The sequence below is a fragment of the Meleagris gallopavo genome, chromosome 1 (assembly GCF_000146605.3).
Source record: "Meleagris gallopavo isolate NT-WF06-2002-E0010 breed Aviagen turkey brand Nicholas breeding stock chromosome 1, Turkey_5.1, whole genome shotgun sequence".
In the NCBI taxonomy this organism is placed as follows: Eukaryota; Metazoa; Chordata; class Aves; order Galliformes; family Phasianidae; genus Meleagris; species Meleagris gallopavo.
In genome coordinates, this window is record NC_015011.2 from 109196129 (window position 1) to 109211142 (window position 15014).

Consider the following 15014-nt stretch of genomic DNA (forward strand, 5'->3'; position numbering starts at 1 on the left):
ACAATTCATCCTCCCACAGCACCCAAAAGCCCATGGGAGCCCAGGTTCAGCAGCTCTGCCCTCTGACTAACCTGAGGAAAAACATCAAGCCTCTCCTCCCTGGGCATGGTCTGTGGCAGCAGCAGAGTAGAAAGTAGCCCAGCCTATTCATTGTGAATAACAACAGGCTGCAGCAAACACACAAATGGAAAAAAACAGAATATTTGATGTTGGATGAATTAAGCACTTTGCATATACATCCTCTGGTTGCAGGAAATGTGAGTTTTCACATCTCAACAAACACACAGCTTTCTGCATCCCTTTCTTGGTGTTCAAATTGTAATAAGGCCAAATTTCTTCCTTGTTCATTCATACCATCTGATGAGTTCTTGGCAGTAGCTACCAGCACTGGACTTGATGTCATTTCACTAATGGGGACAACTTGCTGTATTGGTTCAAAACAGAGCAAAAAAATACTCTAGATTTCATTTTAGAACAGAATACAGCATCTACCTTCTAATTCCCTTGTACAATCTCTGTCAACTGCTCAGTGGTTTTGTGAAATCCTTGAAATAAAAGAGCATTTCCCTCTGGTGACTTCACCCAGACACATTGCTCTGCCAAGCTGATTGGGGTTCTGCTGGAAAACATTTTTGCCGTCTGCCTTTCCAAAACCAGCAGCCAACTATGTCAATCCCATTTTGTGTATGGCACAAGTAGAACCTGAACACTCTCAGTGTCATTTTTTTAAATTTCCTCCCGTCAAGCAGTACCTTATTTCTCTTTACATTCATGGCTTTGCTGATAATCTAGTAATTTGCAGAAGTACATTTTTCATACCTTTAGCAAAGAGATTCTCATAAAAGTATTACCATAAGTGAATAATGCTAAAGTATGCTTCTAAGCATAAGTCTGAATTGAAAATAAAGAGTTTATTTGATATTTGCAGGTTTTTTAGTCATATTTTTGGTAAATATTCATTCAAAATTGGGAGGTTTTGTTTGTTTGTTTATTGTTCCTCTACATGGTGCAACTAATGCATTAGTGGCCATGGTGGTGATGGGTTGATGGTTGGATCAGATGATCTTAATGGTCTGTTCCAACCTAATGATTCTATGATTCTATGAATTGTCAGTTCATGTGAAGGCACAGACATTTTTATAAAAGACAAGCACATAGTAATCTAATTACAGGTAAAAATAAATGGGATTCAAATGGTTATTTCAGCATCAGAAATAATAAAGAACAAATGGATGACAACATCATTTTTACCACATGCAAAGGAATAAAAATATAGCTTGCACTCACCTCTGCTGGCATAGTAACCCATATTTCACATATATTGTGAGTTTGGTTATTTAAACAAACTGCCGGATTTCTCCACTTTATGGCAGCTAGTTTGAAAAGAGAAAGTTCCTACTGTAATTTTCCTATGGGTGAAACTAGAGAAGAAATGGTAATTCTCTTGTCAGCAAAGGGACTGATCTGTGCCCAGATCAGTGATTCGGTAATAGACCTCAGCACTTACTCACATACATCGCTTGGCGCACTTTTTAATTTTTAGATTTAATTCTTTTCCTTCTTTATTGTTTTGTTGAGTTTTTTTTTTTCCTGTCTGAAAGGATTCACATTTTGCATGTGAAGCTGGAGGGTACCTCAGCTGAAGGATGTTTGTTTAGCAGCTCAGTTGGAAGATACATACAAACGTAGACCCATAACAAAAGATCAACTCTTTGTGCCTTGTTGGAAGTAGTGCAAACTTCCACACACCTCTGGTTTTTGACTTGCATCTTGAAGAGAAATTGCCTGCAGTGCCTGATGCTCTTTTGCACACATAATAAAGATGTATGAGGATGCAGAACCAAGAAAGGCCTGAACTTTATTTCTTCATATGAGGTATATGATGTAGGCAAGAAAAACAGCACTCCATGGAAATTCTGTGCAGAAGAAGTCTGTGTCTGCTCACAGTGGCTGTTTTCTTTCTTCCCTCCATTGTCACTGCTCAGTGATGAGTTTTCTTTAAAAGTGTAAGACAGGATGGATTTGCAAAATTCTTTTCCTGTGTATGACATACTTTATAGACAGTACTTTTGGCAGGGAGCAGCTCCTGTGTACTCCAAGGCTTCCTTTTCTCCTTTCTTTGGGAATTTTTAATTTTAACATGAGAATACTGGCTATTCCAAGCATGAGAAAATTACATGGTGTCAGTCCTGGATATGATACAGAACGAATTTTTATGGAAAAGATTGCAGGCAAGTTAATGCATGCTGTCAGTCTAAATTCACTGTTGCCAGGCATTCACACCCCTTATCTAAATTGTATTAATTTTTGACTGTCCACACTGCCACCTTGGCAGATGACTGGCTTCATATAATAAAGTTCTCTTCTCATTAAAAGCACTATGGAAGTATCTTTAAGTAAATATACAAGTCACATGACAAGAAGGTGGTGTTTTTCCAGCAGCCTTCATTCTGCACATTGCTGGCAGGTTTGTTCACTATGTTCCACTTCAAGTAATGCAGCAGCAACCACAAGGCCATGCAGGCATTTAATCTGTGAGTGTTGAGGGCACACAGCTTCCAGCTGTGAGCTCTGCACGCATTCTCAGTTATCTGCTTCCACTACAAAGAGCTGCCATCTGAGACTCCTCAAAATCTAAGCTAGATTCATTATCAAGAACAGTGCTTTTTGACACTAAATAAAACAAACTCTTCGCTTTATTGAATTACATGAAATACTGCGCAACAGAAAAAAGAAGAATGATAATGGCTTTAAAACATATTCTTGTCTCATCTGAAAACAACTACCAGGAGCAGACAAAAACTTCCAAACTATGGCATGTAAAAGTGCCCTCTGTCCAATGTATAATCTACAATAATAATGTATGTATCTACATACAATGTGTATATATATACATTATACTGTACTAGTATATATACTATACTAATGTATATATATCATCTCTCTTAGCACATGCAAGAGTGTCAAGGCCAGCAGGAGAGAAGGGGCAACAAGAAGCAGTGTGAAGAAAGGAAACAGTGCTATGAAGTGAAGAGTCAAAGACAGACTGTATGTACTCTCACCCAATGAGAATTGAGAAATACCTTTTGCTATTTAGTATGTTTTAATGACACACAATGACACATTCATAGAATCATAGAACAGCCCGGGTTGAAAAGGATCTCAAAGATCATCCAGTTTCAACCCCCCAGCTATGTGCAGGGTCACCAACCACCAGACCAGGCTGCCCAGAGCCACATCCAGCCTGGCCTTGAATGCCTCCAGAGATGGGGCATTCACAACCTCCTCAGGCAACCTGTTCCAGTGCGTTACCACCCTCTGTGTGAAAAACTTCCTCCTAATATCTAGCCTAAACCTTTCTTACCTTAGTTTTAAACCATTCACCCTTCTCCTATCACTATCAACCCATGTAAACAGCCGTTCCCCTTCCCCATCCCTTCAAGTATTGGAAGGCCACAATCAGGTCTCCCTGGGGCCTTCTCTTCTCCAAGCTAAACAAGCCCAATTCCCTCAGCCTTTCTTCATAAACATACATGAAAATGCAAACCATCTTCTCCAGTGGTGTCTTCCAGACAAAGACAAAGGTGCTTTCTTTGACTTTGCCATCAAAGTTGTGATTGTTCACCTCGTTAGACTCACACATAAATATGGAAAGCAATCATTTTTGTGAAATGTGCTCAGTGAGGTGATGTAAGAAGAAGTAATTAAAAATAAAAACATAGTGAATAATAGAAATGCTTCTGACACCAAATCTTAGATAAATTTTGGTCCACAAAAGCACCCTACTGGAAGCATTGCTGTGCAGCTGCAAGAAGAGAGCTACAGCCCTTGGTTTTGCTTCACAGTCCCGGGGGTATAGGTAAAAATAGACTTTTCAGAGGGAGCCAGGACAGGAAAGCTCTGAGGATAAGGAACGAAGCTACCTTCACCTCTTCCCTTTTGCAATGTTACAGTAATTTGTTCCTGCTGTTATCCTAAGGATGTGTCTATTGCCACTGTATGGTCCTTGACACAGCACAGTTTGAAAAAAGACACTGCAGTTACCAGAGGGAAAAGATAGCGAGTAATGAAGCAAAAGGATAGTCCTTGCAACCCATATACGTCCTTGTGCTTTATCTGCAGTATTTCTGGAACATCCAAGAACTTAGTGCTTTTATGTTACTTGAAAATAAAATAGAAATGTATATAAACACACAGGAAACGTTCCTGGAAAGATAGAGAGCTGCTAATAAATGGGCCTTGAATTAAGTGACAAAGCCACAGTAGGAGGAAGGCCTGTGGCAGTGCTGCAGCCGCTACTGTACAGCAGCACAGACCTTACTCTGTGCTAATTGCTTCTTGGGTGGGTTTTGGCAGCCTGGGCTGAACTTGGAGCTGCTACCACTGAGCTGCAGGCAGCTCTGAGATGTAATTTAAGACTTGCTGGAGCATCCTTCCAGTTCAGTGCTACAATGGCACTGACCTCAGTGCACTGTTTGGGCAAGGCTGAATAATTACAGGAAGCATGTAATATTCTGTATTCTATATATTCTATATTCCATATTCCATATCCTATTTTCGTAATTGCTTCTAATATCACTTTCTAAATGGTTAGGCACAGACTGCATCAGAAATCACCAGCACACTGGCATAGAGGAGTTCCTGATATGGGATGTGATACAGGGTGTGCTAATGATGCTGGGAAGCAAGAATTCCTCAGACACACAGCATGTCTGTAGGTACTGCCTGTGAACGCAGCTCTTCTTTTGTCCTGAGATGTTAAACAGTGATATACTCAACAGCTCACTTTTCCACTGTATTGTTTTTATGGTCCTTAAAGGTCTGAATATGCCTTTCCATCTTTCCGGCAGTGCTTTTTCTTTATTGCTTGCATGAGCTGTTCCATTTCATTATCCACTGGCATAGTAAATCTCGCTTGTTTTGACAGGGGCTGTTCTGTTACAATTACCTGCTGCCACTGTGGTTCAAGCAGAGGTGCTGCCAGCTGGACAGAGCTGTAAAGCAACACGAGCAAATTCTCTAATGTTCAAGTTTTTGAAAATACAGGAAGCAATTATCTTTTTCCATATTTAGAAGAGTGCTTGTATTGCAATGAGACACTGCTAGCCTGAGGTTGAGGGCAGATGGAGCCCTGAAGCTTCCAAAACTTCAGAGTTTGAATGTTTGACACTTTCCTTTTAAAACCACTTTTAAAACCCCTTTTAAATCTCTTCATCTCATCTGGAAAATTCATAACATATAAGAATATGTGATGTTCAACCACAAAATAACATGGGGATAAACCGTACAAAACTTTTCAAGAGCAACATTCCACATCGCCAATACAAGGGGGGACTAAAAGTTCAAACACACATCACAGGCTGTAGAATTCACAGAATATCTGTGGTGCCTGATATGCTGAGCACCTCTTCATCTCAGTAGGAATCAGGAAGGAAGAGAAATCAGGACTTAGTCAAACTATGAGTCTCGATCCAAACACACAGAGAAGAAAGGGGAAGAATACAGGAGATGACAGTCATCTGCCAAACCACCAACAGGTGGACAAGGAGCTCCCTCACGTATTTGCACACTTGCTAGAGGGACACTCTGTGGCTGATGGTGGCTGCCGATCTGTCCTGCCAGAGGAAAGATTTAGGTCATATGGGCCATCTCGCATCTCCCTGGAGATTTGTTTGCACACTGTAATTATGGAAAAAAATTGATATAGCCTCATTTTAAGAAATTGACAAATACAGTGTAATATTTCAGAAAGCTATTTGGCTCATTTGGAAGCCCTCATAACTCCAAAACACACCACCATTATGTGGCATTTCAGCCAGAAAAAAATATATATATGTGGGGCACTGCTCAAAATCAATAAAAGATCATCAAACAAACCAGAAAATGAATTTGAATTTCTTCACAGAAACTTGTCTATGTTCGGTCTGGTATTGAAAGAGGCTGCCCAGGGAGGTGGTGGAGTCACTGTTCCTGGAGGTGTTGAAGAACCGTGTGGATGTGGCACTGAGGGACATGGGCAGTGGGCATGGTGGGGATGAATTGGTGGTTGCACTCAGTGATCTTCATGTTTTTTTTCCAACCTTAATGATTCTATGGTTCTGTGATTATACCAGACTTCGTAACTAGACACACAGCTTCTACAATGGATAAGTACAGACAGACAGCCAAGGCCACGCAGGAGAGGCCACGCTCTTGCATGTGAGACAGTAGATTTGCAAAGGAAATTCAACTACAACACAATAACTAGAGCTGAAAAAAATTTAATATATTTGGCATAGTATTTTTTTGACAAACTTATCTTGTTTTCATAAATTATCTTGTTTTCATAAATTATCTTGTTTTCATAAATTATCCTTATCCAACTAAGCTCCTAGGGAGTAGGAATGTTTTTTGACTTTATTTGTAACTAGTTTCTAGTGAGTTAGTAGGTCTAGAAATAACCACTAGTGGTTGGAAAAAAAAAAAATCAAAGAAAATTAACTCTTAATAGCTTATTCCCTCTAAAAGGTTATTTGTGGATCATAACTGCAGCATCCTTTTTGCAGACACTACAATAGAAATAGAAACATTTTCCTTCTCCAAAGACATTTCTGCTTCATAGAATCCTAGAGAAATTCCTGTAATTTTCCAATTATTACAGTTACAAAACACCTTGCTCTTGAAGATTATTATTAGATCCACCAGTTTTCTCTTCCATCTATATACTCTTAACAATAAAGCTGTTTTTGTATCCTCTCACAAACTTTCAAATTAAACTCCTACATGCTTTCCTGCTTCACAATTGGGTGCTTTGGGACACCACTACCATTCGCTCATTTAAGAGCATAACCATTATTCACATAAGGGAGAAATGCTTTGTCTTCAAACAGTAAACTCCACCTTATAAAACAAATTTTTATTATGCTCAATATTTAGTTTAAGCATTCAGTGCCACACAATGCAATCTGAGACATATTCAATTTAATGAACGAAATGATTTCCAGAAAGGAAAAGTGAAATTTCCACGAGAAGTATGGGGTTATCTTGTGTTAATTAAAATGTTTTTGATGGTTCTTCTGTAGAAGATACATCACTAACTGCCCCTTGCATCACTGACAAGTGAATACGGCTAACTGTTCTCAGGAGTAGTATATAATTGCCACTTTAGACAGGACAAATAATTGCTCAGGCAGAAAAAAAATAGCAAACTGTTCATTCTACAGACTTTAAACTAAACTACCGCTTTTTTCAATCTAGAGAGATGTCTTTTAGCTTCTCACATATGGAATGTATGGAGCAATAATGAGAAATGAGACGTAAGCATGAAGAGGCAACTAAATCCATATCTCCTAAAGGCAATTAGAGTACCTATGGGTACTAATTGCCAGCATGCCTTTAGCAGTGTTCTAGTGACACTCCATAGTTAGCAGATTCAGTGATAACCAGTGCTACCTCTTTGAAAGGTACAGAGTATGTTCCAGCCCAAAGTTACCAACCCACTTAGGTGTCCTTACAGGGCAGCAAGATTGTACAGGGGCAGACCAAACCTTTCTGCTTCCCTAGCACCACGTGCTTGTTAACTGTAGTCAGTAATTGGCCTAAAATATTTAGACGGATTTTTTATCTAATACTTTCATGATGATAGTAATCTTCATAGAGCAGGCTACAATTTCCAAATGTATACATGCAATAACTGTCAACACTGCAGCAGCTGCTGCCCTTCCAGAGGGATTGATGCATGTGGTGGAGGGAAAGGTTTTAGAAAGAAGGCTCAGTCCTTTTCCTTCCACATCTCTTTCTTGGAGCTAAGAGACGTGCACCAAATAGGTCAGCATGGGTCTCCATGGTTCAGAGACTGAACTCAATTATCTGGTGGTAAGGATGAGAGATTAAGTTAAGGAGCCACATAGGTAATCCAATCACTATGCAGATTAGATCTGATCTGAATAAAGACTCCATTTATACAATAAAAACCACAACCAAAATCTTAGGCACTCCACTATGAACCTTTTCTTTTCAGCGTATACCTGTGATCCAGAAATCCAAGTCCCCAAGCTCGGGTCCTGTCTGAAGATCTTTGGAGAATAAATATTTCTGATGGCTGATGAACCTTGTCTGATTCCTAACGTGAGCAACATCCATAACCCCAAGTTCACAAAGGTCAGAGCAATGCTAGACTGCTAAAAGGAGTAGGGTAATGAAAGCAACAACAAAAAATCCACAGAATTGTAGCACTCAGCATAGGCCAAAGATAAAAAATGGATCTTCTATTGTAACAGAAGAGCTCTCATTAAAATTTTCCTCTTTTTGTTTCTAATACTTATTAGATGGAATATAGGAAGTTACACAAAGGTCTTTGTAAATCAAATGGTGCTGCGTTTATGAGAGCTTATGATGCAGTGATGTCATTTTAATAATAATAAAAATGATTATTGTTTTACTTTGGAAAATTTTATATCTCAGTGTAAATTTGTAACTCTATAAGTAAATCTCTTTCCAAGAATGCAATTTGGTTTTCAAAAGAAATTACCAATTATTTTAGAATTTGAATCAGTTGCAGCTGAAATATTTGCAGTTTTTAAGTGCATGACTGTACACAGGATTTAATTTCATATGAGTATGTATCATAGGGAAACAATGCTCTACAGCCTCTTTTGTCTCTTTGGACTGCACTTTTAGGTATGGCTCCCTGCACCCCCATCCAGGTAAAACCATGTAATCAAATCATTATACCAGGAGGGGTCTAGGTTCCCAACAAAGTTGACAATGTCATCCCAAAATTAATTTGCCATCAAAACAATTCTTTTTGCATGAAACATAGCGTTATTAATTAATTTCCCTGAAAGATTAAACATATCTGGGAAAGTGCATTCACATTGGTGTCTAATAGACATACATCTCCTTGCCCTGGCTTAACGTCTATCACTTGAGCTCCAGGTGATCCTCCTTCCACTCACCTCTAAATTAACAATCCACAAGATGGATATTAGTTTCTGTTTCCTTATTGGTTTCTGTTTCTTCCTCCTGTGATGAAAATTTGTGATCTTAAAGTATTCTCTTTGATATTAGCCTTGGGAAGGATAAGCACTCCAAGCCTGAATGAAGTCTGGCATGTGGGATTCTTTCCTCAGTCTGATACCTTTCCCATTGTTTCATCTCTGGTGTGATTTTCCTTTACTGTTCTCTTCTGATTTAGCCCCTGAAATTAGGTAGGTTAATGGCAAATAAATAACTTGCAAGGCTTCCAATATTGTAAAGATACTGTAAATATTAATTGCACTTTCCTCACTCTCCTCATCATTATTTCTTCATACAATAGCATACACATAAAACGTCACCAAACACACTAGACAAGGAAATCTCCAAATTTTGCAGATAAATGAGAAAAATAAAAACACTACCAACTTCCATAATTTCTACAAGCTTTCAGTACTGCCAGGAATAGATTTGGAGATGATGTCACAATACATACATCACAAATATCCTAGTAAGCAAGGCTTGTAGCAATCTTCCTATCAAATAGCCAGACAGCATACAGATACGAATATCTTTTTGACAGTATTTGGGCTGGAGGAAGAAAACAACATTTTTTCTCATGCTTATCAAAAAGCAATTGGATTTTTAAGCACAAGGTTTCACCCACAAGGGTTTATTTGGGAGGTTTGATTCGTTCAGCTATTGCCACTGATACAAACAATTTATTCTGTGCATATTTCAGATTTTGTCTTTTCTCACTGTGAAATTAGATAGCCTAATATGAAATTTTAAATGATATGTTTTTATTTCTATTTAAACAGGGTCTCCCAATGAAGTAACCTGTAGTGCAGTTATGAAAAAAATTATTTCAGAAATGGCAATTCTCGGTTGAATTGATCTGCTCCCTGTATAGTCTGAGACATCAAGTGTTAGCCTTTACTACTTTTTGCTTTCGCAAGTACTGCGTACACCTTTGGGAGACTAAACTGGAGTGTCTTTATGAATCATTAGACTTTCAGAATTGCAAGAAAATATTAAGTGTATCCTAAATTCAAAATTCCTGCTGCTCATCATTCATAAGCTACAGGGAACACACTCCTAATTTGCAGGATGTGTTTGCTAAGCTGGCATCTGACAAAGCAATATGTTTGACATAAAAATGAAGAGGAGCCCTCTGGTCACAGATTTTACAGTCTTCTGTCAGTTCAGATCTGCAGTGTCCTAGCAGTCATTTTGACCAGAGATTTCTTAAATATACACCAAGTTGATAGTGTCCATCAGTTTGGATCACAAGAGCCAGACTAACAAATTACTAACCCACAAGTTGAATCATAGACTCTGCTAGTAGTGACTCCATCACCTCCCCTGGGCAGCCTGCTCCAGTGCCTTATTACTCTTCTGAGAAAAAATGCTTCCTAACATCCAACATGAACCTCCCCTGGCGTAACTTGAGGCCATTCCCTCTCATCCTATCTCCATTACATGGGAGAAGAGACCAACCCTCACCTCACCAAAAACTCCTTTCAAGTTGTAGAGGTAATTATAGAGAGTGATAAGGTCTCCTCTGAGCCTCTTCTCCAGTCTGAACAATCCCAGCACCCTTAGCTGCACTCCCTAAGACTAGACTTGTGCTCCAGGCCCTTCACTGCCTTTCTCTGGACACGCTCCGGGGCCTCAATGTCTTTCTTGTAGTGAAGGGCCCAAAACTGAATACAGCACTCAAGGTGCTGCCTCACCAGAGCTGAGTACAGGGAGACGATCACCTCCCTGATCCTGCTAGATGCACTATTTCTCATACAAGCCAGGATGCCACTGGCCTTCTTGGCCACCTGGGCACACTGCTGGCTCATGTTCAGTCAAGCGGCAACCAACACCCCCAGATCCTTTCCCTCCACGCAGAACTGTGAACTGAATCTCCCAAACCCCTCTTGAATCAACTGGACCTCTGGGAGGAGAAAGTCAGTATAGCCAAATAGAAAATCCTCCCTCCAGACTTGGAGATGATGCTGTGCTCCATAATGGACCTGGTTTAGTCAGAGCAGGTAAGTATCATTCTCTAATCACTGTAATGTAAATACTTTGTGGCATCACCTTAGAATCACTCCTGAGAGAAAGGTAAAGGATTCAGGAAAACAAACTGGACAGTTCTTCCTACACTCTCATGCCAGATGACTGTCTAATCACCTTGGCCTGTGACCTCTTGTAGCATTTATCTCTACTGCTAACTAGCTGAACTAGACCACAACTATCCAAGCTGAACTGCAGGTAGAAATGTAATTGCAAACACCCTGCTGCCACCTTGAAAAAATTCATAAACTGTATGTTGGTGCACTTCTAGGCCTCCAGCCAGTGCCTCACTAACAATGCTTCTTATGTTTAGAAACTACTCTCTTTTAATAGCCAAGTTAAGGTTGTATATATTACTCCTATAGCTTTCATTCTGTGACTTTTTAATGACTTGCCTGTTAAAATCTATAGACTTTAAATGCAACAAAGCCGTAGCTTAACCAAAAAAAAAAAAGAGAATCCCAAAAGCCCTACTATTGTTACATTGTAATGGATGAGTCAAAAAGAGTGATATGTCTTCGAAAAGATTTCTCAAAAGGAAATGAGAAAACTCTGGAAACTTGAGCTGCCCATTAAATATAAGTCCCAGTATTGGAAGCCCAGTTTATCAGGAGAGACACTCACATAGTTTCATGCAGACTGCAAGGTAAACTGAACAGTAAAAGAAATGAGAACAAGTAGGTATTAGAAGAAAGTAAGAAATGAGTTAAAGGTCAGAATGTGACATGCAGAATAAGATGTGAACATTGTATAGAAAGGATTTTAAAGTTCAAAGTTGTACCTTTGGTCAGTGCTGACTGGGCTTTTGGCAGAGGTAGAGTGCACTTACCCAATGCAGCTCCATCATATAGAGTAGCAAATGGCTACAGATAATCATACTTGCGCTTTCTCTTCTTCCTAGCATGTCTTGCTTTACATTTTTCAGGGGAAAAGAAAATCCTGGATATAAAGTTGAACTGAAGAGTTAGAGCCACTTAAATGCAAGGTCTTAAAGTAATAGTTAATCTGTGTTTTAAACTCAGTATTGTTTCTCACTATTAGAAAAATATAAATGCCAGCACACAGCATGGTCCCTACAAATGGCTCTCCATGGATCAATATATGACCCTGTTATGCCAGAAACTAGCCCTCTTAACAGAGGCAACACAATTCCTTTTAACAGGGTGTTTAAATTATGTGGAGGGAAGGTTTCCATAACAACCAGATTAGGAAAGTTGTGTTATTTATACGTGGTTACACTGAGTTAGAGGCAGCCACTTCTGTGTGATGGCACAACCTGAGGTGCTGCTAGCTTGCACATTACTAAGAGTACACAAGTTGCCACATCAGTCCCCTTAGTTATGTACTTTACATGTCCAGCATTCCCAGCATGTGACTCTTTCTAATAGGAGTGTGTGCCAAAAAAGGTTTTCAAATTGAACCATATAATTGACTTCCTCTCATGGTCTGTACTGTTTAACCATCACTTTTGCTCAGATTACGTCACAAAAGTGAATGTTGTTTTCTAGGATACTTTTTTCCTTTATGTCACTTTGGACTGAGCCCATCAAAATATAAAATCAGCTGATGAGACACAGACCATGAGAGTTTTTAGTTTGTAAACATTCACACTATTAGGCAAATCGAAAGGACAAACTCAGCATCCTGAGAGGACTAGACCATGAGCTTCAAAGATCTCATGTGCTTTTGTTTGGGATGGGAAAGCTACTCATTTAAATAGAACACAGAATCACAGAATCATGGGGGTTGGAAGGGAACTCAAGACATCACCAAGTCCAACTCCCTGCTAAAGCAGGTACCCTACAATAGGTCACACAGGTAGGCATCTAGCTGAGTCTTGAATATCACCATGGAAGGAGACTCCATAACCTCTCTGAGCAACCTGTTCCAGTACTCAATCATCTTTACATAAAGAAGTTCTTCTGCATGTCAGTAAGGAACTTCCTACGTTCAAGTTTTAGGCTATTACTCTCTGTCCCATTGCTACACAACAGCGAGAAGAACCTGACCTTCCACGTCCCTTTAGATATTTATAAACATTTATCAGATCTCCTCTCAGTCTTCTTTTCCCCAAGCTGAACAGGTACAAGTTACTCAGTTTTTCCTCACATGAGAGATGCTTCAGGCCCTTAAATATCTTTATGGCCTTCTACTGGACTCCTTCTAGGAGATCCCTGACTTTTTTGAACAGAAAGACAGAGTATTCTAAATGTGGCCTCACCAGGGCAGAGTAGAGGGGAAGAATCACCTCTCTCAACCTACTGGCCATGCTCTTTTTCATGCACTCCAGGATACCATTGGCCTTCTTGGCCACAAGAGCACACTGCTGGCTCAAGGCCAACCTGTTGTCCACCAAGACATCCAGGTCCTTCTCTGCAGAGCTCCTCTCCAGCGGGTCAGCCCCTAACCTGTACTGACACGTGGTTATTCCTCCCCAGGTGCCAGACTCTACACTTGCTCCTGTTAAACCTCATCACGTTCCTGTCTGCCTAACTCTCCAGTCTGTCCAGGTCTTATTGAATGGCATCACAGTCTTCAGGTGTGTCAGCCACTCCTCTCAGCTTTGTATCATCAGCAAACTTTCTGAGAGTGGACTCTGTCCCTTCATCCAGGTCGCTGATGAAGATGTTTAACAAGACTGGACACAGCACCAATTCCTGGGGAACACCACTAGTTACAGGCCTAAAAATTCAATCACAGAATCATAGAATCATAGAATGATTTGGGTAGGAAGGGACCTTTAAGATCATTTAGTTGCAACCCCCTGCTGCAGGCAGGGACACCTCCCACAGACCAGGTTGCTCAAAGCCTCATCCAGCCTGGCCTTGAAGGCTTCCAGGGAGGAGCATCCACAACCTCCCTGGGCAACCTGTTCCAGTGTCTCACCACCTTCACAGTAAAGAACGTCTTCCTAATATCTAGTCTAAATCTACCCTCTTCCAGTTAAAAGCTATTTCCCCTCATCCTATCGCTACATGCCCTTATAAAAAGTCTCTCCCTAGCTTTCCTGTAGGTCCCCTTCACATACTGGAAGGCCATCTCACAAGGCACTATGGCTTGATTTATAAAAGCTCGTTGCCCCACCCCAGTGACTTTTATTATCATTTCAAAATCCAGAAAAACATAAATGCCTATAAATGCATATTAGACACTTGCTGAGTGAAGATGTAGGATCCCAAATAACTATAACATGTTAGCCAAATTACAGATTTGAGAACTATTCACATGTGTGGTTGTAGAAGAGAAGTGTGGATGGAGAAATTCAGAATGGAACACTACTGTGGAGACAGTAAAGAGTGCGAATGCAGTCCCTCACTACCACAAATTACACAGTCAAGTTTCCCACATTTAGAGAAATAACAGGGGTCAGCACACCCGGAGTGCAAGGGATGATCCTCGCCCTGGGAGAGCCACCTGCCTAATCATGGTGTCTACCTTGCCAGGTAAGAACACAGAGGAGTCTCTGTGTTCCTGTGCTACAAAACCTATCATTTTTTAAGTTATTAGTAAATGCAAATATTTCTGAGCTCTAGTTTGTTCAGACAGTCATGGTGTGAGTGCAACAGCAGAACCACATTGTTCTGATCCTTGTTCTGATGTTTAGATGACAACTGAGAATTTCTGGTTTTAATAAAACGGCCATAGCTGTGTTTCCTTTCATTTATAAATAACTTTACTAGGGTATATTTATCCTGGTGTGAAAAACAGGTCATGTGCTCTTCAACATGTATGAAGGAACCTCTCCATGCCTATATGTTTTCTGTTTCCTACTGATTAAGACTAAGACTAACTATAAAAGTATTCAATATAAACTGTGTTGAAATATCAACACATAAGGATAAGTATGTTGCCTAAACCAATGATTATGTTCTATTTTACACACTCCCTATGAAATAAACTTTCTGATTCAACAAAATGAAGGATCTGATTATCCAAATACATGGGTGACAATCTGTTGGGTTTGTTTCTATTGTCTATACCCTCATGATCTT

General features: G+C 39.9%; 1 non-coding gene across 1 annotated transcript; it reads right to left on the reverse strand.

The window, feature by feature from the left end:
* Positions 1-14311: 14311 nt before the first annotated feature.
* LOC116216228 lies at positions 14312-14473 on the reverse strand. The gene has a single exon (XR_004158683.1). It is a non-coding gene; the product is annotated as a U1 spliceosomal RNA (small nuclear RNA).
* Positions 14474-15014: the final 541 nt, after the last annotated feature.